The sequence below is a fragment of the Crocodylus siamensis genome, chromosome 2 (assembly GCF_052110815.1).
Source record: "Crocodylus siamensis isolate JL-2025a chromosome 2, ASM5211081v1, whole genome shotgun sequence".
NCBI lineage: Eukaryota > Metazoa > Chordata > Crocodylia > Crocodylidae > Crocodylus > Crocodylus siamensis.
This window is the reverse complement of record NC_143396.1, coordinates 235,067,270-235,092,087: the sequence shown is the minus strand read 5'-3', so window position 1 is coordinate 235,092,087 and position 24,818 is coordinate 235,067,270. Positions and strand designations below refer to the sequence as shown.

At 45.1% G+C, this 24,818-nt stretch overlaps 1 long non-coding RNA gene across 1 annotated transcript in view; it reads left to right on the top strand.

Moving 5' to 3' along the window:
• Positions 1-24,818, top strand: part of LOC149871919 (uncharacterized) — a 71,606-nt gene that overhangs the window by 39,573 nt on the left and 7,215 nt on the right. Inside the window, exon 2 of the long non-coding RNA XR_016440562.1 lies at positions 5,851-5,973. This is a non-coding gene — a long non-coding RNA (uncharacterized LOC149871919). The remainder of the gene's footprint in view (positions 1-5,850; positions 5,974-24,818) is intronic.

The window sequence follows — 24,818 nt, the reverse complement described above, 5'->3', positions numbered from 1 at the left end:
AACAGCCTACAGTGAAGCTTCTCATTACATTCAAACTATGTTCCAGAGTTCTATAAATAAAAATTATTATTATTATTATTATGCAGAATAAGATCAGGCCCTTAGACTAATTATTTGCCCATTACAAATATCAATTATTTGCTCTCATATTTTACTTGTATAGTAAATATACAAGTTAACTAGAAGTATCTTTCATGCTAAATTTTCAGCCATAGATGATGCCAGTAGTCATTTCATTATACCACATGAACAAATGGAATAATAGCAATTGTATGAGAAGTCTCTGCAGCTAGTACTTCCATTGAAATACATACATACAGACACACATATACGTATGTCTATATGTATGCATATCCAATATATATATTTCTAGAAGGTTTCTTATTCACTATTTGTTTCACAAAGATGTTGAAATTAACTGTAAAATGGATTATGACAGCTAAACTGGAGCTATAATGTACAGGGCCACAAAATGTTTTTCACTAATGTAGGATCTTACATTGTCAGTTCCTGACATGTGTTAGGCAGCTGTATGGCATTTCCAGCTTTCCACTGGATTTTAAATTACATTTTTGTTGAGCATGCAAGGCTCTGAGAAACCTGTTTCTTATCAAATTAATGTAATTAGAGAAAATCTAACACATACATCTTAAATTGAAAACTATACCAAAGGGTTTGAATCATTTTAAAACAATAGGCTGACTAACATCCAACAAGGAGCTCTTGAGTAATTGCTAGATTAATCAGGATGTGACTCACAATGTATGTCCTCCATTATTTAGAGACTAAAATACCATCCCGCTGTGTTCAAAAGGAAAATACCCCATTTTAAATTCATCCCAGAAGGGTTTCCAACCCAAGAATATTTTTTACTGACAATCTTCAAGCTTTTACTGATAGCCAAACTTTTTTACTGCCACATGCTTTTACTGATATATGTTTTACATAATGTAAATATAACCCTTCTGCTAGGTCCTGCCCTGCTGCCAGGCCGCAGTTAGAAGAGCTGGGTTCAAATCAACTATAGTAAAAAAGTAAAGGAGTCTGGTTGTTAGCAAAAGTTAGCATTAAATTTTTAAAAATCCTTAGGTTGGCAATCCTGCTTGACTGCAGTGATGGATTTACACTGTGCTATCCCATACCCTGGGATGATGTCCCTGACTGCACCCTGCATCATTCTGCTCCCCCAAATCCTGGCATAAACTCCCCAAGAGACCTACTTGTTATCCAAGAGTATTACAGGCAGCCAAAGACACACAAACAATAGCACAGGGCTGAGAGGAAGTGTACCTGGTGCTGCACTCTTGTTCAGACATCAAGTAGTAAACCTGTACTCTGTCTACCAGTGCTTCAATCAAGCGGCAGCTGATACATGTTTTTACTGAAAACTAAAGGAGATTTTTTACCAACTTTACTGACAGCCATTTTTAGCCTGTTTTTCTCTACTCTCAGTCAGTAAATTTACTGACATTTAGCAACCTTGCATTCTAGTCAGTTCTAAAATCCATCTTAGATACAGTTTATCAGCCTCACCACTTTTGTCACCAGCAATTTCTCCATATGAAGATGACAGTTTTCCAGTACATAGGGAAGCTGATCTGAGATCCACATGTTCAACTGCAGATGTGTCAAATGGTTCTGAGAAGAAGGAGCTGATCCTAGTGATGTCAAGACACAGCTCTTTCCCTTTCTCTCTTTCCTCTATCTGCTTCCATAGTGAGATGAGTTTACTCCAAATGACAGATGCTTGTCCATATATCACGGTGCTGTTCAGTGCTTAAGTCTCCCAAGTATTGATGATAGTACAATATCTCTAAACCAGCAGCATAACTGAAGAGGTCAAATGGGAAGTAACCCCATGCATAGTATCTGGGAAGAATGGAAAAATAGCCATTGTAGAAACCAGTGGTGCCTCCTGCACTGTTGCTGCCCAGGGTGTAGAGTGGCCTATTACACTACCTACCATGTGGACCTCTGGGGAAGACCCCAGTGAGTCCTGAGGGAGAAGGTCCTCTCTTCTAGGACCCCAAGGAAGGCACCAATGCTACACCAGTGCCCGATGGGTCTCCTCGCCCCACCTCCCAGAAAAACCTTTCTACCAGTCCACCCTATGGCTCACACCAGAGGGGGTAGAGGTGGGGTCCCCTGACTGACAGGCCAATCTTGCTGGGGACCCCACGCAGACCTCCTGGGGTTCCAGCTCTGCCCTGCCATCTTGTGAGGGAGTCCCACCCCCACCCTTACCCCCGCTCCCATCCCAAGGGGCTTCAGAGCTCTCAGAACCCCAACCAGAATCCAGGGTTGTAGCAGACCAGGGGGTTCAGACAGTGCCTAAGGAGCCCACTGAACTCCAGAACCATGAGGAGAATGCCCAAGAACCAGTGGGCTCCATGGAGCCTGCGGACCTTTGAACCTTGTGATCCTCAGGGGTGAGCTACTTGCATTCCTTGCAGTTCGCCAGCAAGAAGCAGCTCTCCTTGGACTGCTGGGGAGGTTTTGACAGTGTCCTCAGCACTGCAAGGGCACTGGTGGGGGAAGGCAAGGGGGCCCAAGTGCTGCAATGTCTGGATCTATAGGTGGCCCTGAAGTTTAATAGATGCCCTCTATGCTTATGGGAGGGTGCCATGCAAGCCGGTTGTCCCATGTCAAGTGCTGAGGTGTGCAAGGCCCCTGCCAAACAGTCTGCTTAACCCCCACTAGCCATGAGGTTATTTAAGATCACAATACTCAATGTCCATGGCTGCAGGAAAGGTCTCTGGAGATGCTGGATGCTCTCCTTCCTTTAGGAGGTGGGGTACCCCATGGTATTCTTGCAGGAGACCCTGACTACTCCAGCCAACCAGCCTAACTGTTGGCTGGAGTGGGGAGGCAGGGTCTTTTATAGTCACCTCTCAGCCACCTCTTGTGGAGTGGCCACCCTGTTCTCCCTGGGCCTGCAACTGGAGGTTCTCCAAGCTATTGAGGTAATGCTGGGCTTCCTGCTGTACCTCTAGGTCTGAGTGCATGCTTGTGCACCACATGATCCACCATGCCACCTCACGTCTTGCCCAGACACTAAGTGGCAAGACCTGCTCAGCATGGGCATAGCTGGGGCACTCCAGTGGCTGAACCGGTACTCCACCCTCATCCCACCAGCCACTGGGGACCTCAGCTGGCAGCTCCTCCATGGAATCATCACCACAGGCATGTATGTGGTGAGCTTTACCAACACCCCAGTCTCCTGCCCCTTCTATGGGCAGAGGGTGACCCTAGTGCATATCATGCTTGAACATGTCAGGATGCAGCCCCTCTACCTCCACCTCTGGAACCTCCTATTGAAGTTCTGGATGAATTTTACTCCCCACCTTTTTATTTTTGGCCACCCCATCCACAGCCCCACCAAGTTCTGGGATCTTCTGGTCAACATCCTCCTGGCCCTGGCCAAGTGGGCCCTGTACATGACCAGGAAGGAGGCTATGGCCAGGAAGGAGCCCAGGGATTGTGGGGTCATGGTCCTCTTGCTGGTCCAGACATGTTTCCAGGAGGAACACTACTGGGCAGCATCCACCAGCTCCTTAGACATCTTTGAGGTCTGGTGGGTATCTCCCTGGGGGCTCTGCTCCGTATCCCTCTCAGAAGCACTCATTTTCACATTTTGACCTTTAGATCCTCACATCACTCCTGTCCTGTTTTTTGCCTTTGTTGGCCCAAGAATTCTGTTGTGTCATCCATCCATTGGCCCAATACAGTAGGAGCTACTAGTTATCTGGGTGGGCCTCAGGGCCCATGATAACTGGGTGATATAAATAGACAGGAGCTTCTGAGGCCCAGGCAGTTGGTATCTGGGGACAGTACCCCTTGTGCCAGCTGGACTGCTGAATCAGCCCCAATTGACAGTTCCCTGTACCCTCCATGCACTGCAGCAGTCTGGCAGTGGGGGTTGCTGCCTGGCTGTGACCTGCTGCCACCTGTGACAGCATTTGGCCCCAAGGCTGCATGCCTCCCAGACCTGCCAAACCCAGATGGGGACTACATGGCCACAGCACTGGCCAGCTGCCAGTGGGCTATGGCTCTACAGGCCTTTGTGTGGCAATACTGCCATGTATGCCACCACCGTGCCATCTGGGCAGCTATGCCCCAGAAGATGTTCTCAGTGTCATAGCCTGTTTAAAACTGTCAAAGCATGTCTTCTTGACTCCAAGTGGCCAGGAGGTCAGCCACTTCCAGCTGGATCCCACGTGTCAGCCCTGAGCATTCTCCTCAGCCTGAGTCCTGCCACTTGCCTCACTAGCATGAATTTTAAAAAGGCAAATCTCTGATTTAAAAAAAGCCCAAATTCATTATTTAAAATACCACAAAATCCATGTTCTTTCACAAGTAAAACAAAAGAACACAATTTATATATATATATATATATATATATATATATATATATATATATACACACACACTATGATACAGCCACTGCACAAAGCTATACACACACACACACACACACACACTAGCAAATTGCCCAACAAGCATGATGGGGGCGTGGACAGAGGCCTATGTCACCCCCCCCCCCCCACTGCCTTGGGTTGGAGTCTGGCTTCCCCCCTTTCCTTGCCACTGCCTCAAGTCCAGGTCTGCTCCCTCACTTCCCCACCCCCTGCTTTGGGCCTAGGTTCATTCCCCCCATTCTTTTAGATCCAGTTCCCACCCCCCCAACACACACACACACTGCTCTGGGTGCTGGCCCATGCACCCCCCACACTCCCTGCCTTCCAGGACTGGAGAGGGAGGAGAGCTTGCACATGGCACTGCCCCTCCACTCCTGTCCCTCCCTCCCCTCTTCCCCACTGCTGGCTGTGGTTATGAGGGGCCTGCTCTGGCCCCTGGCTCCAAGAAGCAGTAGGAGGCGAGGCCCACAGATCCCCCCGAATGGTCCACAGCTTCCCACTAAGTGGAATGGGGGCATAGCTCTCTTCCCAAGTGACATGGGGCCCTGGGTGACAGCCCAAGAGGGCTGGAGCTGCCCAAAGGTGCACAGCCCTGCACTGAGCTGGCCCGGGCCTGCACAATATAGCACAGGCAGCGCTGGGTGGCAGGTGGCCAGGGCCAAGCCACACTGCCCTGCACCACATGGGGGGCTGTGCCAGGAGGGCCCTGAGCACCCGGATGGTGGCTGCTGCTGTGGGTGAGCTGTGGGCTGTGGGGGGAGAGCTGTGGGCCATGGTGGGGGGGCATGTGGGCCCTGTGGGGGGGTATATGGGGGATCCACTCTTCCCAAGCTACCCTCCCATGATCCCCCACACCGTCACAGCCACCCCTTCAACTCCATCCCACTCCCTACTAACCTGGAACGGGGACTGGGTCCAGGTCACTGCAGCCTGCATTGCTGTTTGCCCTGCATAGGCAGGCAGTGTGCTGCAGCATCAGGGCAAGAGGCAGGCATAAAGACTCTCTCGCTGGCTGGCTACCAGAGTGTCTCTTTGGAGGACCCAAGGTTCTGGTTGCCTCAGGGCATGGTAATGTGCCATGCCCTGCTTTTTTTGGAGGTCGGAGGGGTTGATACCTGGATATCCAGAAATCAAATTTTGAGCCCGCACTGAAAATATGCAGTGTGAGGAACATGTTTTTGTTCCCAGAGTGCCTCTTGCCATGTCTCAAATTCCTTTGGGATGCAGCAAGAGGCATCTGTGGGTTCATTTGGATGTACCCTAAGGGGCTAACTACACCACATGGAATTTATGTGATTTTCAATAGCTGGCAAGCTACAAATGATTTTACTTGGACTATTCTTTCTTAAACACTTTAATAGTCCTGAGCAATACGGAAATATTAATTAATTGTGGGATTTTGTACTTACTGAGAAACCTTTTTCTGTTTTAGAAATCAAGCTAGTCCTTTGTGTCTTACGAATTTGCGGAGCTCTTTTGAGTAAAACAAGACAGTATAAGGATGGCCACATGAGGAAAAGACAGCTAAAGACACAGCAGAAGCCTTTATTTACAGGTAATGGAAATGACATTCGGGAAACCTGTTACAGTGAGCTGTGGGCTGTGGGGGGAGAGAGAGAGTTTAATTATTCTTCACAAAACCCCTCAAAAAAACAAAAAAAATACCCTGACATTTCACTGATTACATTTTGGTAGGGACCTACCAAATTCACAGGCTCCAGTGGCCAATTACATGGCTGTAACATGGCTAAGGGCCCTGATTTCATGGCCATATCATGGCTGAGTCAGCCATTTTGAAGGCAGAGCAAAGTGCCCCTCCCCACCTCTGTTTGGCTGAGGTGCTGCAAGTTCCACCCCTCCCAGGCATTGATTAAAAGCCCTAGCTGGAGCTGCCTGGCTTGTTAATTCAGTAATTAGCACCCTTTTCAAGGGGTGGTGGGTGATAATTACTGAGTAAATAACCAATTTAAGTGTTGCAATTAAACAGTTCCTGCACCCAGTTGTACTGTAAAGCTAGCTACCTGGCTAATATAAAGCAATGGAGACAAAGAGTTTTGATGGGCTTTTGCCTGCTCCCCTCCTCCCCCCCCCCCCCCCGCCCTCTTTCTGGAGTCAGAAATACAGGAACTTTTCCTTCCTCTCTTCCCCCAGCCCCCTCTGCTTCAGTAGATGGGCAGCCTGCCTTTTTTTGTGTCTCTGCTGTCTTCCTCCTCCCCCTGCTCTTCTAGGAAAAAGCTTTGTGCGAGCTTTTTCCCAGCTCTAAACACAGCCACTTCCCCATGCTTTTTCATGGGGAACCAGCTGTTTCATGGGAGACTGCCATTTACATGATTTCTGTGAATGTATTTGGTAGGTCCTTACATTTTGCAAAAGGGGAATCTCCTGCCAAGGCATCAGACGGTTTTGGCCATGCCATGACGTAATGTCATATGCTGCAAGGACCATAGTTCAGATTTACATATGCTCATTTTTGTTGCCAGAACCTAAAATTCTGTGGGTAGACTGACTATTATATTTAAGTTATTGAACATCAAAACCCTCCCTCCTGATGCTTGTGGAAAATAAGTACCATGTGTATTGGCTTCAACTCCCTTGTAAAATATAATACTAGAAATACATATAATTCCTTACACTTCACATAGAAATACGAAGTCTCACAATTGCTCTTAAGTGGAAGGGGCCTATGCTGCTGGAGTTATAAGGAGATGAATTCTGTCCTCATTTGTAACTATGAAGTTTTTGAAGATTTCTGGCGTACACTACGTATCCAACATGCACATAGTCCTCACTTCACTAAAGTTGTATCTCCTCAGCATATTAGTTTTACTTATCTTAAATGTCCTTTTTTTTCTTTTTATGTTGGGCCCTGACTTTGCACTTCAGCAAGGCAAGAGGTTGAGATAGGCAAATGTTTTATGGTCTACAGTCATGGCTGTCATGAAGCAGAACCAGAAGTGCCCTCAGGTTTTAACTCCTAAACATAATGGATAATGGATAAAGACTCACTAGATTAGGCTAAGACATATTTCTATTTGGCCTTTCAGCTAAGATTATAGTTTGACCAAAAGTAGAGCTAGGTAGGAAAAAAAATATTGGTAAAATGAATTGAAGGTAAAATATACTTTCTAAATATTTTTTAAATAATTTTGAAATATATTAGGGTTCCCCATTTACTTAACAATATAAACATACCACTTAAGAACAAGCATAATAGGAGACCTATTAAATGTGATTATTAGAGTTAGCTGAATCACTGAAAAAGGTTATGTTCAAAATATTTAGAAATTCATTGTTATAAATTAGTTTTTCAGTAATTTTATTGGAACAATCTGGTAACTTCTGATGTTTACAATGATAACATAAAAATGTGATTTAGAAACAAATCAAAGAGTAATTATGGCTAAGGGTACCTCCCCACCTCATTTACTTCATTTAGCACAGCCCTCCCATCTGGTTTAAAATGTAACATGCCCCAAGTGTAAAGCATTGTTCTACTCTAAGGAAAATTGACTTTCAGTTTTGATACCAATAAAGTATATTACACAGGTAGAAGGCCGCCTAAGAACACACAAGCAGCTAACATGAACAAACTGCAGGGCCCGTATTATTGAATGAGAATTAAATTGGCACAGGACACTACTGATACTTAATCCCAACTACTTTCCTTTCAAGGACAGAGACAGTTTGTCCATGAACATAACAAAACCAGTCCCATTAGACCTTAGCCTGCAATCCTGATGCAAGACATTCACACACAGAAACTTTTTTCCTCTTTCAAATACTTTTTGTATTTGACTAATTTAATTTGACATTTTATTTATATATTTCAAACAATCTTTTTATTGTTGCATAAAAAGGAGTTATGTGAAGAATGGACACACATACCTAGGCAAAGAAAAAAAAAATCAAAGGAAAGATGCAGACCATTTACCAAATACCTAGACTGTGAGTCAATAGTTTTTTGGATGCTTCAAGTCTTACCAGTGTTGTGGAAATTGCTAAAATTGAAGACGGCAAGGCTACTGCTAGTAAATTATGGCTTAGAATTAAACCAAACTATTTGAACCTTAAATCAGTCAATTGGCAAAGAAAGAGATGCAGAAGTATACAACATGAAGTAATCCTGAAGCAAAATAGGTGAATTTGAAAAGAGGTCTCTATATACTAGTGAGACAAAGAAAACAAGGTAATCTTATCTAGCTGGAATGGGTGTTTGAAAGTCTATTAAATGGCCAAAGGGATATGTCTAGATTCATTTATCATTTTATCACTTCATGTGTCATATTATACTATGTTTCCCATATGGTTAGTAAACTTGCCAAAAGTTGACATTCTAAGAGCACAGAAAATATTCAAGTCCCAGACATATTTTCAAAGAAATTTCCAAATGTGGCTTCTTTGTATTAGGAGGATACAAAAGGGCAAGTGGATTGGATTATCTCCAAATTGGCTGCGATACCTAGGAGGAGTTTACCTCAAGCTCTCTGATTCTTTCATATGGTCAACTGGCAATCAGAGAGCAGTTGTTATATTTTTTATTTTGATTTTGATCCATCTAAAAAAAGAAAAAGGTAATGAGTTTAGCAGTTTAGAATCCAATGCTTCTGGAAAAATGTCCGCAAACCAATTCAACATGGAAATATTTTCTTGCTGGATAAATTTTTGCAGCTTTTATTGTAAAATGGAAAAATATAGAGCTATTCATTTATACCATAAAAGGACAAGGTACACATTTAGTAATGTCTGATCCAAAAATATACTCATTGCTCAATATAATATGACTCGCTAAATCATACCCTTGATTAAAGCTTGATTAAAGAGTGGCTTGTTTTGCAATGTCTAGTAAATGATCACAGCACTAGCTAGATTGTGTAGCAGGAAAAGGGTGTTTATAATATTTTTAAATGAATGATCCCTGTTAAAAGGAAACAAAAATATCTCCTACATTGCTGGAACTTTTTGTTGAGAGGTGAAGAATAAGCAAAGAATGTTTAATCCTAATGGTAAACAAAGTACTAATTTCTCTCAAGTTCAACTGAGTCTAAGGAAAAAATAATGATCAATTTCTGATTGCCCTGTAAAATGGTATCATAGCAGCTGGTTTCAAATGCTGTTGCAACGTCTTCAATAAAATCAAGTATAGATTAATTCATTTATTAAATGAAAAAATAATAAAGTCTAACATTTATGAAAGTTGCTAGATTGTCTGTGCTGGTGAATAAAATCAAAATAATTTTTCAAACCTCAAAACAATCTGTCCAAAGTCCTTTTAAGACACTTGTCCTCACAGTTTGAAAGTAACCTTAGATACTTATTATTTGTAAAAAAGTAAAGCATGGCTGCATCTATATGAGACACTAATGAGCAGTGGTTACTGCACATGTATTTAGTACTTGTTTATACAAGTACTAAATAATACAAATACTAACTATAAGTACATTATACAAGTACTAAATACATGCACAGTAACCTGAGTTACTGTGCAGTAGCACCGGCAAACACCTTTTTTGTGACACTACTGTGCAGTAGCCTAATATTACTACGCAGTAGCATCTTGTCACTTTTTTTTGACACATAATGCTACTGCACAGTAGTATTGGGCTACTGCATGGTCAGCATCTTGTATAGATGCAGCCCCTGAGAATGAGACATATATGTCCAACAAAAGTGTCTGTGGCCAACCCTGATATGGAAAGTTCTGTAAGGAACCCTCTGAGATTTCCAATAATGGTGCTAATCGAGCTACTTTTGCTAGTGATTTTGTATTGTGAACACCTGTTTAATAGGAAATGTGGTGAGATCATCAAGTCATTTCACAAATATAAACTAACAAATGTGAAATGGCATTTTTTTTTGGTTCTGAATTGCTAGATTCAAGCTAGTAGCCTTCTTTAGTATTCTTAGAGATGTCCCCCTATGCAGGGGTGTGCATTTGCTGCTGCAAAAATTGTGCTTTTTTGCCACTGTGCATGCCCCTGCAAGTCAGGTTTAGTGGGGGGCAATTAGTCCCGGGTGGGGTAAGGGAGACTGGGGCCAGCACCTGTGCTGGTCTCAGCGGCTTTACCTGGGGTCTTGGGGGACTCCTGGAGCAGCAGCAGTGCCGATCCAGCCGCACAGAGCCTGACTGGCAGCTAGAGCATGGCTCTGGACAGCCAGATTCTGGTTCTGGCAGCGCATGCCATTGCCACATGTACCATACCACTTTTTTGACACCTAAAATTTTGGCATCATGCTGCAAATTAGCAGTGCAACAAACACTTGCACATACGCCACGTGTGGTTTGTGGTGCCACGTGCACATTTGTCTGGACATACCCCTTGTGGCTTTCCATTAAAGTATTTTGGCTGTGATAATTTATTTTGTCTTTGTTTGTTTCATCATTCTGAGCTATTATAAGCTAACTAAAAGAGTGCAGCAGGAGATTAAAATGCTGTACATGGCTGGGGGTTTTATTACGCTCACATTTTAATTATTTGCACATAAAGATATTTTGTGGGTTTCTTCTTCTCCCTAGATTGTAATCAGTCCTCTATCCTGCTGTAACACAAGTGGTACTGACAGACACAACTATTGCAAAAGCAGATATAGAGGGTTATTTTAGATTTATTAATATTTTCCAACTATTTTCTTAATTACCTGCTAAACTTCTGACAGAAGAAAAAGAGAGAGAGAGAAAAAACGAAAGCTACAGGTTGTAGACATCTGCTCTGAAAATTTTTGAGAGTAATTAGTAAACCTGATACTTGTGAGAAGTAGGTCATGTCAGTATTATCTCCAGGTGGTTTGCTATAGTGATATTTACACTATCAGCACATATCTAATATTACTGTAGATTTTTTGTGTAGAAAAGAAATAAATTAGAGTCCTATATTAAACAAAAGAAAAAGAGTACAATACACAAGTCAAGTCAAACCTCTTCTCTGTTCATCTTGCATCCTGAAGGTAATTAATATCTATTGCATTTCTAAATCAGACTGCCATCTGCAGCTGTGAAAAGACAGAAAAAAATCATTTGCCCCCTTACTATAGAGGCACCATTCATGCTGCAATACAGATATGGCAAAGGGGATTTCTTTTTTTAAAGCCCCTCACGAGTGGTAGACCACAAATAAATTAGAATCAGATTAAAACAGCTAAGTATATGAGTTCCCTTCAAAGTAGCATGTTGGGGGGGATTCATAATTAACAATATGTTATTAAGTTGCTTTACTTTTAGCTAATAGTGAAAAACACAAGTTGGCAGTATTAAATGCTTTTTGTTCCATTAAAAGTTTAGTAAATATCTTATATAATGAGAACTTTCAAGTTATTAGTCCAAGCATACTGTAATATTTAAGAAGGCTATACTATTATTAGAAAATGGTTATGGAAGTTAATTAATACTTTTCATGTTCTGTATTTGTTTCATGACATATACTTCAATGCTATGCTAATTCACAAAATTGCATTAAAAGCAATATGACTACATTCTGTCACTAGACTTCCCTCAAAAAAGCAACACATGATAAAATTAATACTTGCTATTCCTAGTATGCCTCGTATAATATAGTATATGTAAAACATAGGGCTGTGCGAAGCTTCAGTTGCTGATTCAATTTAGAGAAGATTTGGCTCAATTCGGTGGCTGAATCTCTGAATCAGGAGACCAATAAAAAGGTCCAAATCAATTTGAAGCCTCCGAATTGATTCGGAGAAGGTTTGGAGAAGCTTTGGAGAGTCTGAGATTCAGGCAGTCCATGCTCACTGCCGCAGGGAGCTGGACTTGGGCTCCATGCCAGTAAGTAGGGGGTGGGGGCGGGGTGGAGGAGGAGGAGGGAAGGTACCATGGAGGGACCCCCACCAGGCTCCATCTCCAGCCTGCTCCCTCAGCCCCCCTGAGTGCTCCCCAACCCCCTCCCACTCTCCCAGCCCAATCAATGACTGCCCCACCCAGCCCAAGTGTCCTGGCACGTCAAAAAAAAAAAAGCGCCCCACACTCAACAGCTGCTGCAGCGGCTGTCAGGGCTTCTGGGGACTCGTGGCAAAGCCACCCCACACAGCATGGGACACTGGGGGGCAGTGAGGATCGCTTCCCCACCTGGCAGGAGCCCGTGAATGCAGGGCTTTTTTTTTTTTTTTTTTTTTAAGTGCCTGGGCACTGGGGCCGGGTGAGGCAGCCATTGATGGATCTGAGAGAATGGGCAGGGGAAGAGGCCTGTTTCATTTGGAGATTCAGCTGATTCAACGGCAGCCAAATATCTGAATCACATTTGGCCAAACTGATTTGGGACAGTGATTCGAATTGCCAATCAAATCACTGTCCCCTGAATTCGCCGAATCTGAATCCAAAACAAATACTAGTCACTTTGCACAGGCCTAGTAAAACACCTTTTAAAAGCTTATTAGTCCACAATACTGTGGTTAATATACCCTGACAACTTTCTCTGTAATGTTTTGGAGTCATTTATATTATAATGTCAATCCACTAAAAATAACATACCAAGTCTGAGAAATTCCACAGAAGGAATAAAATATAAACTATATTCTTAACATACAAAAAAAAACAAACCAACTCCACCTCCAAATACCAACCTCAGAGAAAGAATGAACAATGAAATAATCAACAACAAATACTATCATAACAACCTCTCCCTCTCAGAGAGAAGGGCCATAGAAGCTCTAAGTTCCAACCACCAATAGTAATAACAAATAAAGGAGGAGCTATAGTTATCCTTAACCATGAAGATGACATAAAAGAAGCCGAAAACCTGTGACACAAGCTACTACTAAAGCTACAGGAAAATGCTACTTCCCTTTTCACCTCAAAACTCAAAACCACCATCACATCATTTCCATATGAACTACAAGAAAAACTATAGAACTTACAAGTATCAAATTTACTCATGATTAGTTACAGTGTGGTAATGCACATGTAGAAACAACTCGGGAGCAAATTTTCTCCCAAGTCAGCCCTGCCAGTCGGGGACCATCCTGAGGCTAGCCCCAGAGCTCTGGGCTGGGAGCCTCTCCTGCCCCAAGGAAGCCCCTGTCTCAGGCTTTAAAAGCCTGCAGGCATTTTGAACTCCAGGCCTCTGTGTCCTTCCGGATAGCTGCAGGCAGCTTCTGGCTGTCAGGTCCAGCTCTACCTGCCCACAGCCCACCCCCAGCCCTGAGTTTGCAGGGGCTGCAGGGTATGGAAAATTTTTAAGTGTATGCTGCCAACACAGAAGGATTGAAACTGACATGCGCATTTAACTCTGTGAGTGGAAAGTTCCAAGGCTCACCCAGCTCTTGCCCCCTGGGTGACCTGCGGACTGTTAATCATTGTTGACCTACTTTCCCCACAGACACATGCTCAGACTGTGTCAGCTTCTGACTGAGAGCATGCTCAGTCAGAACCTGACATGATGTAATCAGACTAGAAATTTCTCTGTGGAAAGCGTTCTGATTGGCCACTAAATTCTGATAAAAGTTCAGTGACCCCCTCCCACGGGGGGAGACCCGGACCCAGTGTGAGTGCAGAGACTGCTGTTGGCAGAGAGTGTCTCACAACTGGGGAGACCCGCATAGCTGGAGACAGAGGCTGCTTTGGCAGGGACTGTCCTCCAGTTAAGCCCTTGGGCTTATCGGTCTCCTTCTTCATTTGGCATTTAGTGTTATTCGTTTCTACTGTATTGATCTGCTGGCTTACTTATCTTCATTCTGACCTTCGACCACGATTTCGGATCACCCTCTTGGACTCTGTTGATAACCCAGTTTCTACTTATCTGGCTTGGATTGACTTTGGCTTCTATCATAGATCATGATTCGGCTCATCCTTACTAACCTGATGTCTCCGCTGCATCACCTCCCAGTTTTCGACCTCAGCTTCTCCCACCAACCATCCGTTCATTGTCCATCACCTTGGACTGGCATCATGACGAGTTACAGTTTTGTTACTGTTCGTTCGTGTTTCCCATTAACGAGCTGTTGACCAGCCCTGAGACTAGCAGTGAGCAGCCAGACCTATCCCTGGGCTTGCACCAGGGGTAGAAAGCAAGGGCTCGCTGTGAACCTCATGGGCCAACAGACCCCTTCGTTGTTCTTCGTTGTATAATTGTTTTACTGTAACTAAAGAAAGCACCGATACCTACATCTCAGAAGCGTAAGTCTAATAAATCCTCTCTGTTTAAAACCCACTACGTATCCGTGTCTCAGAGCTCCACACCAGTAATCCCACCTGTTCGTGTCCAATTTGCCACCACTCGACCAACCAACCATTACCGAGACCGTGAGCTTGGCTCGCCAGCCGCGGATCCTCAACAGCTATAACAAAAAAACCCAATATCAATACCAGAGAGGCTCACGGACTATATAGAGGCCAACTGGCCTCTTAATTCCTGACCTCCCAGCCCACTCTACACCAACAGGCCCAGGCCCCTAAAGCTCCTAACTGGCCTTACCCTGGGTACACACTAGCCTACCGGCTACTACATTCTCCCCTCCATTCTTCACCCAGTCTGTGGGTTTGCCAGACCCTCGGTGGTCCCTCAGTCACATCTTCCCCACGTCCCCCACTGGGCAGCTCTACACAGCTGGAGCCCATCTTCCACAGCCCCTCCCACTGCTTAGGCTCTTCGTTCTCCACCTGGGTCTCTTCTTGAGCCTTCCTGAGCCTGTACCGGTCCCACCTGGTGAGACGTCTCTAGCTCTGCCAACCTCCCTGGCTCCTTGGGGGTAACTGTCATCGTCTCTCTCCTCCTGCTCCCTTTGATCTTCCCATCCAAATCCTCTGTCCACGTGTTATGCTTCCTCCCCTCCTCTCTCTGTGCCTTCGCCAGCATCTTCCCTGCAACGGACTTCAAAGCGCTCTTCAGCCCAGTGAGAGGCAGCCCTGCCACCTCTTACCCCCCAGTAGCGGTTCTGGGGATGCATTCTCTGCTGGCGACCTTCCAGGTCTCTCCCCACCTCTCTCTCTCATGGCTCTGCTTATATCCCCACTCTGGCTCCTGCCGCTCCTATCTTCAGCTGGCCACAGCTTTAAAAAAACACAGCTAATGAGCCACGCGGGTCCCACCACCATTTCCAGCTTCGCCGTGGCTCTGGCTACTAGTAAGGGATTTTCTGTTTTCTTGTCCTTTCTCTCACCTTTCCCAGCACATTCCAGACCCCAGGGTTCCCCCCTGGCCCCTCGGGGTCTGTCCCTTGAGTCCTCCCTGTGACATCGTTGTTTATCCCCCTTGGTATAAAAGTGCAATGATTCTCTTCATCTGTGGCATGAAGAAGATCAAAGCAAAGATGAAGACACTGGAACTGTTGATGCTGAGGATCCATACAATAACCGAATTAATCATGTGGATGATTGGATGGAACTGTTTGGGGCCAATACTTCTGATGATGAAAATGACTGAGGGATTTTAAATTGTGTTCAAGAAATTGTTCATTATATGTAATCATGGCTTCTGGTAGTAAGCATGACCATCATCAGAAACAATCATGGTGGCACTTGTTTATTCTGAATTCTTCCTGGTACAAGAAAATATGTACCATAGATGGATTTTTTAACAAATGGATCATTATAAAATGTGGGGCAACTTATACACTGGATCTATAAAAATCCGAACTTTTTCATCAAAATATGGGGTTGACTTATACACCACACAGACTTACACACCATAAAATACAGTACTTTATATTAAGGGTACATTAAAGGACCTAGGCAACTAGATTATCTTTTGTATTGTCTAACATTCAGGCATCAAGCCACTGCTTTAGGCTCCCCACATAATAATGATGACAGTTGAGTGTCTTAGAAAAGGAGGCAAACCACCTGGTACCTGACCCTGCAGCAACAGACCCAGCAAACCACCTGGTACCTGAGCAAGGAGTCACCAAGAGTTAGTCAATAGGAAAAAGTAAATTTAATGATATGTCTGAAGCCCCACGTATCTTAGGGCTGCAGGGAAGTGCCGTGTCCACTTGGAATCCACACAATAGACATTTCTTTTCTAAAAGCACAGGTTAGATAAAGTCCATAAACTGTCTTGGTATCAGGGACCAAAATCCAGGAGTACCCCTTCCAACTCTCTACCTGAGTGCCCTAGTCACTAGGTTATGGTGTCAGGCTTTTCCTGCTTTAGCCAAATAAATCTTGAAATTTTTCCAGCATAATGAACCAATTTCCATAGAAGGGCTGAAAAATGTCTCAAACCAGCATAGTTTGTAGCTTAAGGTATTCTCTTGAGAGATGGGAAATGTGGATTTGAATTTTCTTAGGCTAAGAAGGGGATGTATTCTGGGTCCCCAGCCACTTGGCTATTATACTAGGTGGGCACAAGTACCTTTTATTTAAAGAAAATCAGTGACCACACCTGCATCTTGTTAGGACCCAGATCCTGCTGTTGCATGCTAGGCTTGATCTTAGAATGCCTACTGAATTGTAGCGTAAAGCTGATTTACACAGAGGAACACCTTATTTGAATACAGTTAGACTCACTTGTTAGCTTTTCCCAGCCAGGACTGTGGTGGCTAGAGGTTATGGTGCCTTCTGCTCCTACCTGCCTTTCACCAGGGAGGTTTGTCGTCCTGCCATTTCCTGGGGCTGCTGCACCATTGGCAGTCCCACCCAGGCCTCCCTACTCTGTCATGGTGCAGTCTTAGATCATGCCCAGGATGATGTGGGGCCTCCTTCTCTGCATATAGCCCCAGCCCATATACCTCCAAGTTCTTCCTGGCACAGGAGCTCAGCAGGGAGATGTTCTTCCCCTGCTGGCTGGTAAGAAACTAAATTGCTACCTCCAGCTCTGAGAGCAGTGCATTAACTTGCCACCCTGTCCTGCCACATACATTGCCCCTCATACAGGCATGAGGGAGGCCTGCCCGGTTTCAGGCAGAGTGGTGCAGGGGTTTCTACTGAACTGCACCTCAAACAGCTGAAATTAAAACTCATGTCACTTGTGTGTGTTAAGGGGTGTAGGTTGTTTAAGGACATAGCACAGACAAGGTTCTTAGAGTCAATCTGAGATCTTTTATTAGACCAATGAAATAGTTGGAGAAATTCTTCTTTGCAAGCTTTTGGGTTTAAAAACCCTTTGTTATGCTGAGGAAGCACCTGCAGTTGGTGTATGTGCTTTTCCCGGATGGAAGGAATAGTAAAGAAGCCGGAGGCAGGCATACAATGCAGGCAAGAAAGCCAGTCAGTGAAAATGGAAATGGAGGAGTCAGGGGATGAGAGAGACAGGCTGGGGAAGGGGGACATAGCAGGTAAAAGTGGAGAGGTACCTGCTGCTACCTTGGGAATCAGATGTCAGTCAGGTCATAGAGTGTTGTAAATCCAATGCCTACACTGAGTCCATTAGTTTATGTATCTAGAAGGTTGATGGAGTGAAGTTCATAGCCCCGTCTGTACAAAGTGGTTTGTAAATTCAAGCAAGCACTGAACCTCACTTACCTCATTACCAGAAGCCAACTTCCTACAGCCCAAAACACAAAACCTACCAACATATCGCCAGTACCCCCACAAACTGCACACCAGAATCTATCAAAGACAAGAATATCCAACCACCTGAGGTGGCACATTTCTCACAAAAAAAAAAACCCTCTGTCTCCAGTATCTCAGGCCTGATCCTCAAAGGGAGTTTACAAACCACTTTTCACAAATGTGCCTATGAACTTCACTTCATCAACCTTCTAGATACAGAAGCTCACGGACTCGATATAAACATTGGATTTATGGCAGACTACAGCCTGCCTGACATCCAACTCTCCAGATACCTCTCCACATTTACCTGCTACATCCCCTTTCTGCCCTACCCCAGCCTGTCTCTCTCACCCCCTGATCCCTCCATTTCCATTTTCACTAACTGGCTTTCTTGTTTGCATTGCTTACCAGCCTCTGGCTTCTTTAGTATTCTTTCCATCCAGGAACAGCACACACACAACAACTAGATGCTTCCTCAGCCTGATGAAGGGTTTTAAACCCAAAAGCCCATTCCTTGTAGATGGCATTCCAGGCAGCTAAGCTGAGCTCACTTGGAGCCTCACAACTCCACTGCAACCAGCAAGCCTCAGGCCTATCAAAGATGTGACAGGTCTGGGCTTTCCCCAGCCAGGGCTGTCCATGCGTGTGGTGGCTGGTGATTATGGTGCCTCCTACCCACCTTTCAACAGGGAGATCTTCAGTCCTGGCATTTCCTGGGGCTGCCATGCCACCCTGGCAGAGTGCGGTTTTGGTTGTCATGCCCAGAACCTGGAGCCTCCTCCTTCCCCATAGCTCCAGCCTAATACCTCCAAGTTCATCCTGGCATGGGAGCTCAGCAGCAATATGTTCTTCCCCTGCTGGCTGGTGATGCAGTTAGTGCCCACTCCAGCTGAGAGTGGGACATTAACTGGTTTTTAAAAAACTCAAAAAAGGAAATTGGTGCAGATGGAGTGAGGAGGGTGGCACTCAGTCCATCTGCAGGTGGAGCTTGGGGAACCCCAGCAGTGGGAGGTTAACCTTCCGGAACACCAGCTGCTCCACCAAAGCAAGATCCAAGCAGGTGTTGTGGGGTGTCACAACATCCCCAGCAATGCTGAACACTCTCTCATTTGGAACACTGGTTGGTGGGCAGGACAGGTGTTGCCAGGCAACCTTGGCCAGATCCTGCCACATCTGGATGCAGCTTGCCCAGTAAGTCAAGGGACCACAGTCCAGTGGCTCCACATCCTCAGTGAGATAGGTATCCACTGAAGCGTCAGCGCTACCTGCCCAAGGCTGGGGTCTGGTGCATTTGGACTTCAGCACTGAAGCCATGCCCTTGGCCCACCTTGGCAGTGGCTGGCATGGAGGAGACTGGCTGGTGCTGGTGCTGGGGCTGGTACCGGCGGCAGTGCTGGGAGTGCTGGCATGGGAAAGTGGATAACCCTCTTCCACATCCCCTCACCTCTGCCCTTCCACCTCCCTGACTGATCACCAGCACCTGCATCCACTGATCAACAGTTTTGGTGCTGCCAGTGTACATGCTTCCCTTCACCATGGGGTTCCACATGCCTGCCAGCAGGTGGACCATACTGGACTGCAACAGATCCAGGCATTTCCTGACGCCCTTCTTTAGGTGCCTCACCAGTGTCTGCACATCTGGTGACAGCAGCTTTCCCCAGCCATGAACATTGATCCCCTGGAACTTCTCCATTCAGTTGAAGCCCCCTCACTACAGGGATCACCTGGCTAAGGAGGGCATCACCAGTGCTGAGGGTCTCAGGGGCCTCGAGGAATGGCTTGAGAACTGCCAAGGTCTAAGAGTTGGTATCCCACACTGCTTTGTTAAGAGGGCTGCTGATCCCAATCTCCCTGAGCAAGGCCATCTTATGGATGGCCTTCTGTTGCACCACCAGAATTTCCAGCATCAGGTACATGGAGTTCCACTGAGTCACCACATCCTGCATGAGTTTTTGCTGCGGGATGCTCAACTCTGCATGTTTCTCCTGCAACATCTTGCCCACCTTGATGCTGTGGTGGAAGTAGCCCACCGCCTTCCTGCATTTTTAAATCAGCTAGGTGGTAGTGATGGCACCATCACTGGCAGCCCTGTGCCCCTCCAAGGCATCCCTCACTATTAGGTGGAACTTATGTGCCACACAGCAGATGCCAAAAAAGTTGGCATCATGGACTGCCTTGACCATATTGCCATATTGCCTAGAAGATAGGTTGCAGATAAAGGCAAACCTGAACAGGCTAGAGAGTTGGGAAGACCAGAACCAGATGAAGTTTAACATTTCCAAGTGTAAGGTGCTCCATCTGGGGGCAAGCAACCCTCAACATACATACAGGTTCAGTGGTGACAGCTTGACTTGCACCACAGCCAGAAGGGACCTAGGGGTAATGATTGACTATTGCATGAATATGAGCCATCAGTGTGATGGCCAGCAGGACAAATAACATGCTGACATGCATCAACCGATGTATCTCATGTAAAACTGAGGAAGTGATATTCCCGCTGTACTCAGTACTGGTGAGACCACAGTTGGAGTACTGCATCCAGTTCTGGGCACCACACTTCAATAAGGATGTAGAAAAACTTGAGAGGGTCCAAAAAAGAGCCACCCATATGATCAGGGGCTTGCAAGGTAAGCCATACAAGGAAAGGCTGAGGGACCTGGGCCTCTTTAGCCTAAAGAAGAGAAGGTTGAGAGGGGACTTGATAGTGGCTTACCACTATATCAGAAGAGTGCATCAGGAGCTGTTCACTATTCACTAGGGCACCCTGGGGAAGATCTGGATCAATGGATACAAACTCCTGGAAGGCTGCTTCAAGCTTAATACCAGGAAAAACCTCTTCACAGTCAGGATGTCCAGACTGTCAAATAAACTCACTCCAGAGGTGGTGCAGTCACCTACCCTGATGGTTTTGAAGAGGAGACCAGACAGTCACCTCACTGGGGTTATCTAACCCCAGTTGTCTTCCTGCCTAGGGTGGAGAGGCTGGACCCAATCAACTATAAGGTCCCTTCCAGCCCCTAACAACCACTTCCAGGTTGAGGGTGGGGATCCTGCCTTTTCCCCCTCCTGAGCAGGTAGAGGCACAATAACAGGGGAAGCTGAGCCACCTGCCCCCACAACCTCCTCTGAGGTGCCTTTCTGAGAAGGAGATCTGGCTCTAGTGTTGTTTAAGGGGTGTGGAGCACAAACTCAGATTCCCCCTCAGTCCCCAGAATTTCTTTTGCTAGGGCACTCAGGTGCCCTGGTTCCAGATCCAGCTCCTCTGGCAGTGGGAAGTTTACACTGGGAGACGAAATTAGGCTGGAGGACTGTCATTCCACTGCTGGTGGCTATTTCTGGTGTTAGGGGAGGTGGTGCAGGTGCAGGTGCAGGGACAGGTATTGCTCCCACCTCCTTGCTCCCACTGGCTGCAGAAACCTCATGACTGTCAGGAAAGAGGATGCGTCTATGTTTGTGGGGTGGAACTTGCAGCTCAAGCTCTCCCTCTACCTCCTCTAGCCCTTCTCCCTCCCCTGCCAGAAGACCTGGCACTTCCCATTCCAGCACGCTTCATATTAATCTTTCCTGTGCTGCAACATGTGTCTCTGTGTGTGAGCAGCTGTAATATCTATGCTTTTCCTTCTTCTCTGATGTATGACTGTGTGTGACTTCTTCTGTGTTGTGTTTACTGTATTTGTGCATAACTAAAATAATATCTCTTCTTCTCTGATGTATGTGTCAGACTTCTTCTGTGTTGTATACTGTATGTGTGTGTACCTATATAATATCTCTTCTTCTTCTCTGTATATGTGTGTGAATGTGTGTAATGTATGTGCTTTCCTGCACAGTGATGGATCACACTGCCAGGAAAACACAGGTTTCTTTTTTAAAGGTATGTGTGGGGGGGGAGAGGGAAAGAACAAATAAGAGGTTTTGGGGGGAAGAACAAACTGAAAGAAATGGATTGGATAGGGATAAGTAGAGGGATTCTAGTTAGTAAGCTGTATCCAATCCTTTCCAAGAATAGAAACTAGCAAGAAACTGACTAGATAGAAAGCCAAGCCAGTCCAGTGCCTTTCAGATGCTGTTGCTCAGGCAGAAACAGCTCACAAAAGTCACAGAAAGGCTGTAGACATAGGCTTATATGCTGTTTCTATGTCCCTCCCCTAGAGCACTGTGATTGGAAGGGTACACAGGGAAAAATCACAGTCACTGGCCAGCTACAGATGTCAGTCTTTCCCCCTCTGCTTCCCCTCCCTCCTCTTCTCAGTTTCTGTTCCCCTGAAAGACTGCCTTCTGAGGCTCTGAATCAATTTGGAGGTTTTTTCCCTCCTGATTTGATTTGGATTTGGTGATTCAGCCTCCAAATCAGGCTGAATCATCTCCAAATCAAATCAGCGACTGAAGCTTCATACACCCCTAGTAGACACATCTTAAGTCCTTTATTTGTGCTAGCCCACATTTCAAAATGGTTATAACCATGCTTAAAAGACCTTTGGGGATGTAGAACAATATGTAAGAATTGATTCATCCGTTGTTAAACCTTTAAAGATAATTTAAAATATACTCTTAATAAGACTGTAGAATCTCAGCTGTGGCTGAAGTGTACTTAGAAGTACAACTGAGAAGGGAAGGTACAGGGTAACTTTAAGGTAACTGTTTTCCTTTATTACTAGGGCAGTCAAGCACTAAGCTGTTCCCTCAAAATTGTACAGACTGGCTATTTCTCCAGTTGGTCATTATGGCGACTAGTGAACCATGCATGTAACTTGCACAAACATACAGCGAGACTGGTTGGCATATGGAGCCCTACAATGGCTGGACATTATACAAGATTTCCTCTCACTCCAGTGAGATCCTACACTGGAATAGTACCAAACATTTTCCCAAGATAGTCACTTGAATTTAAAAACAAATCTTCTTAGCCATGTTTTTCCTTCTTTTTAGGATCATTTCATTTAAACAATAAATATTTCAATAAAGTTTGTTCATGTGCATAGTAAGAAGGAGGTGTTATGTATAGCATGACTCAGTTGAACTTGATTTAAGTTGAGAAAACTTAGTCCACTGTTGCAGGTGCTGAAACCAAACATAATCAGATTTATAATCTCAAATAGCATTTCAAAATAAAATTAAAATAATATTCAGATGGCTATAAATCTGCCCCTGAATAGCAATTCAATGCAACTTTCTCTTATGGGGCACAAATATACATTTATATAGTCAGAATTTCCTTAATGTTATTATCATTTGCTAAACACTGATGCTATCTGTGCTTTAATATGAATCACTGACGTAGTGCCAAAGAGAGAAATATAATGATGGATTAAAAATCTTCATGTCTTGACAGTTATTAAGCAAGCATTCCTACTTTGCAACAAGGAAGACTCAAAAATATTTAGAGACTTACATAATTAAGGGTGTGTGCAATTTATTCAGGAGAAAAATAAATAGATAGCCCTCAGCTGTTTCAGTTTCTTTGATTGTGTATAATTCTGTTAAACAAAAAACAGACATTGGGCTCCTTTGATAAAATATGATACTCATATGTAATCTGAAGCCATATAACTTCAAGCTGCCTGGAGTCTGATCTTCAGCTAAGAATGCTTAGGTCAAGTGAATAGCTGCATAGCAGATCTCTAAGGAATAAATACTTGTCCCTTGATGTGATTAGAGATTCTGTAGGTGGCACTTTTTGAGTTAGTATTTAACCCATTTTTACCATAACAGTAGCAGAATTAGTTCTGCTTGAGGTGCTATATTCTGAAATTTAGGTTGTAGACAGGCATTACATTTCTAGCCACAGAAATACTGCTCTCCCACTAGAAATTGTCAGTGTACAGGCATTCATTCAGTTCTTGCAGAAGAAACATGCCCCGCCCATGAAAAAGATCTTCTGCTTTGACACCTAGAAAATCTTTCCTGTGAGAGAGTTTCTCTCACCAGAATTACACTATATGATCAACCTCTTCATGAGTTCCTCCTGGAGTTAAGAACAATAAGAAGTCCTTTTTTTAGGTATGTAGGCAGTAGAAGGAAAAGAAATGGAAGTGTGGGACGCCTGCTTAACACTGTGGGACAGCTGGTAACCAACATTCAGGAAAAAAATGGAACTCCTGAATGCCCACTTTGCTTCGGTATTTCACTGGACCAAGGGGAAAGTCAAGCAAGATAAAGTTCAGAGAGGATATGCCAGGACTGAAAACCTCCCCACTGTGGATGCTGAGTGGGTGCAATACCAATTAGAAAAGCTAGACATTTATAAGTCAGCAAGACCAGATGGACTCCATCTGAGAGTGTGGAAGGAGGTGGCTGAGGTCATTGTGGAACCCCTGGCAAAACTCTTTCAGAATTCATGGCTGTCCCAGGGGGACAGTCACTGGGGAACAGGAGACCCTTCTGCGCTAGGACTCAGGATGGGGGTGACCCATCCCTACAAGAAAAAACCTGAAACCAGGGCAAACTTATCAGTTTCAGTCTGAGGGGAGCTGGACAAGCCGTGCCAGCATGAAGCACCTATGGCTTGTCCAGCTGGAGTCAGCATGGGTGGATGACATCATCCCAGGATACCACCTGGCTGGAATAAAAGTAGGCACTGGGAAGAATGATGGGGAGGCAACACAGGGAGTGGACAGTGCCCCAGGGGCACAGGACCAGAAAAGGGGGAAGCCTCTTTCAGAGGCAAACCCCAGATCAAAGAAAAAGGGAAAAAACCCAACAACAACATATCTGTTGCAGGGGCCGGGAGGAGTGAGGAAACGTGCATTGGGAAACCACCCACGCAGTTTGTCAGCTGTGCCCATATACAGCTGGGGCCAGGTGACGTCATGAAGAGATGCCACCTGGCGAAGATAAAAAGCAGCCACAAAAGCGCGGGAGCAGGGAAGCCAAGGACTGGAGGAGCAGTGGGAGACTGAGAGGTGGAGGGCGTCTGGCCACTGTGATCTGCAGCAGTGGCAGCCGGAGCCATGAATGATCCGTGA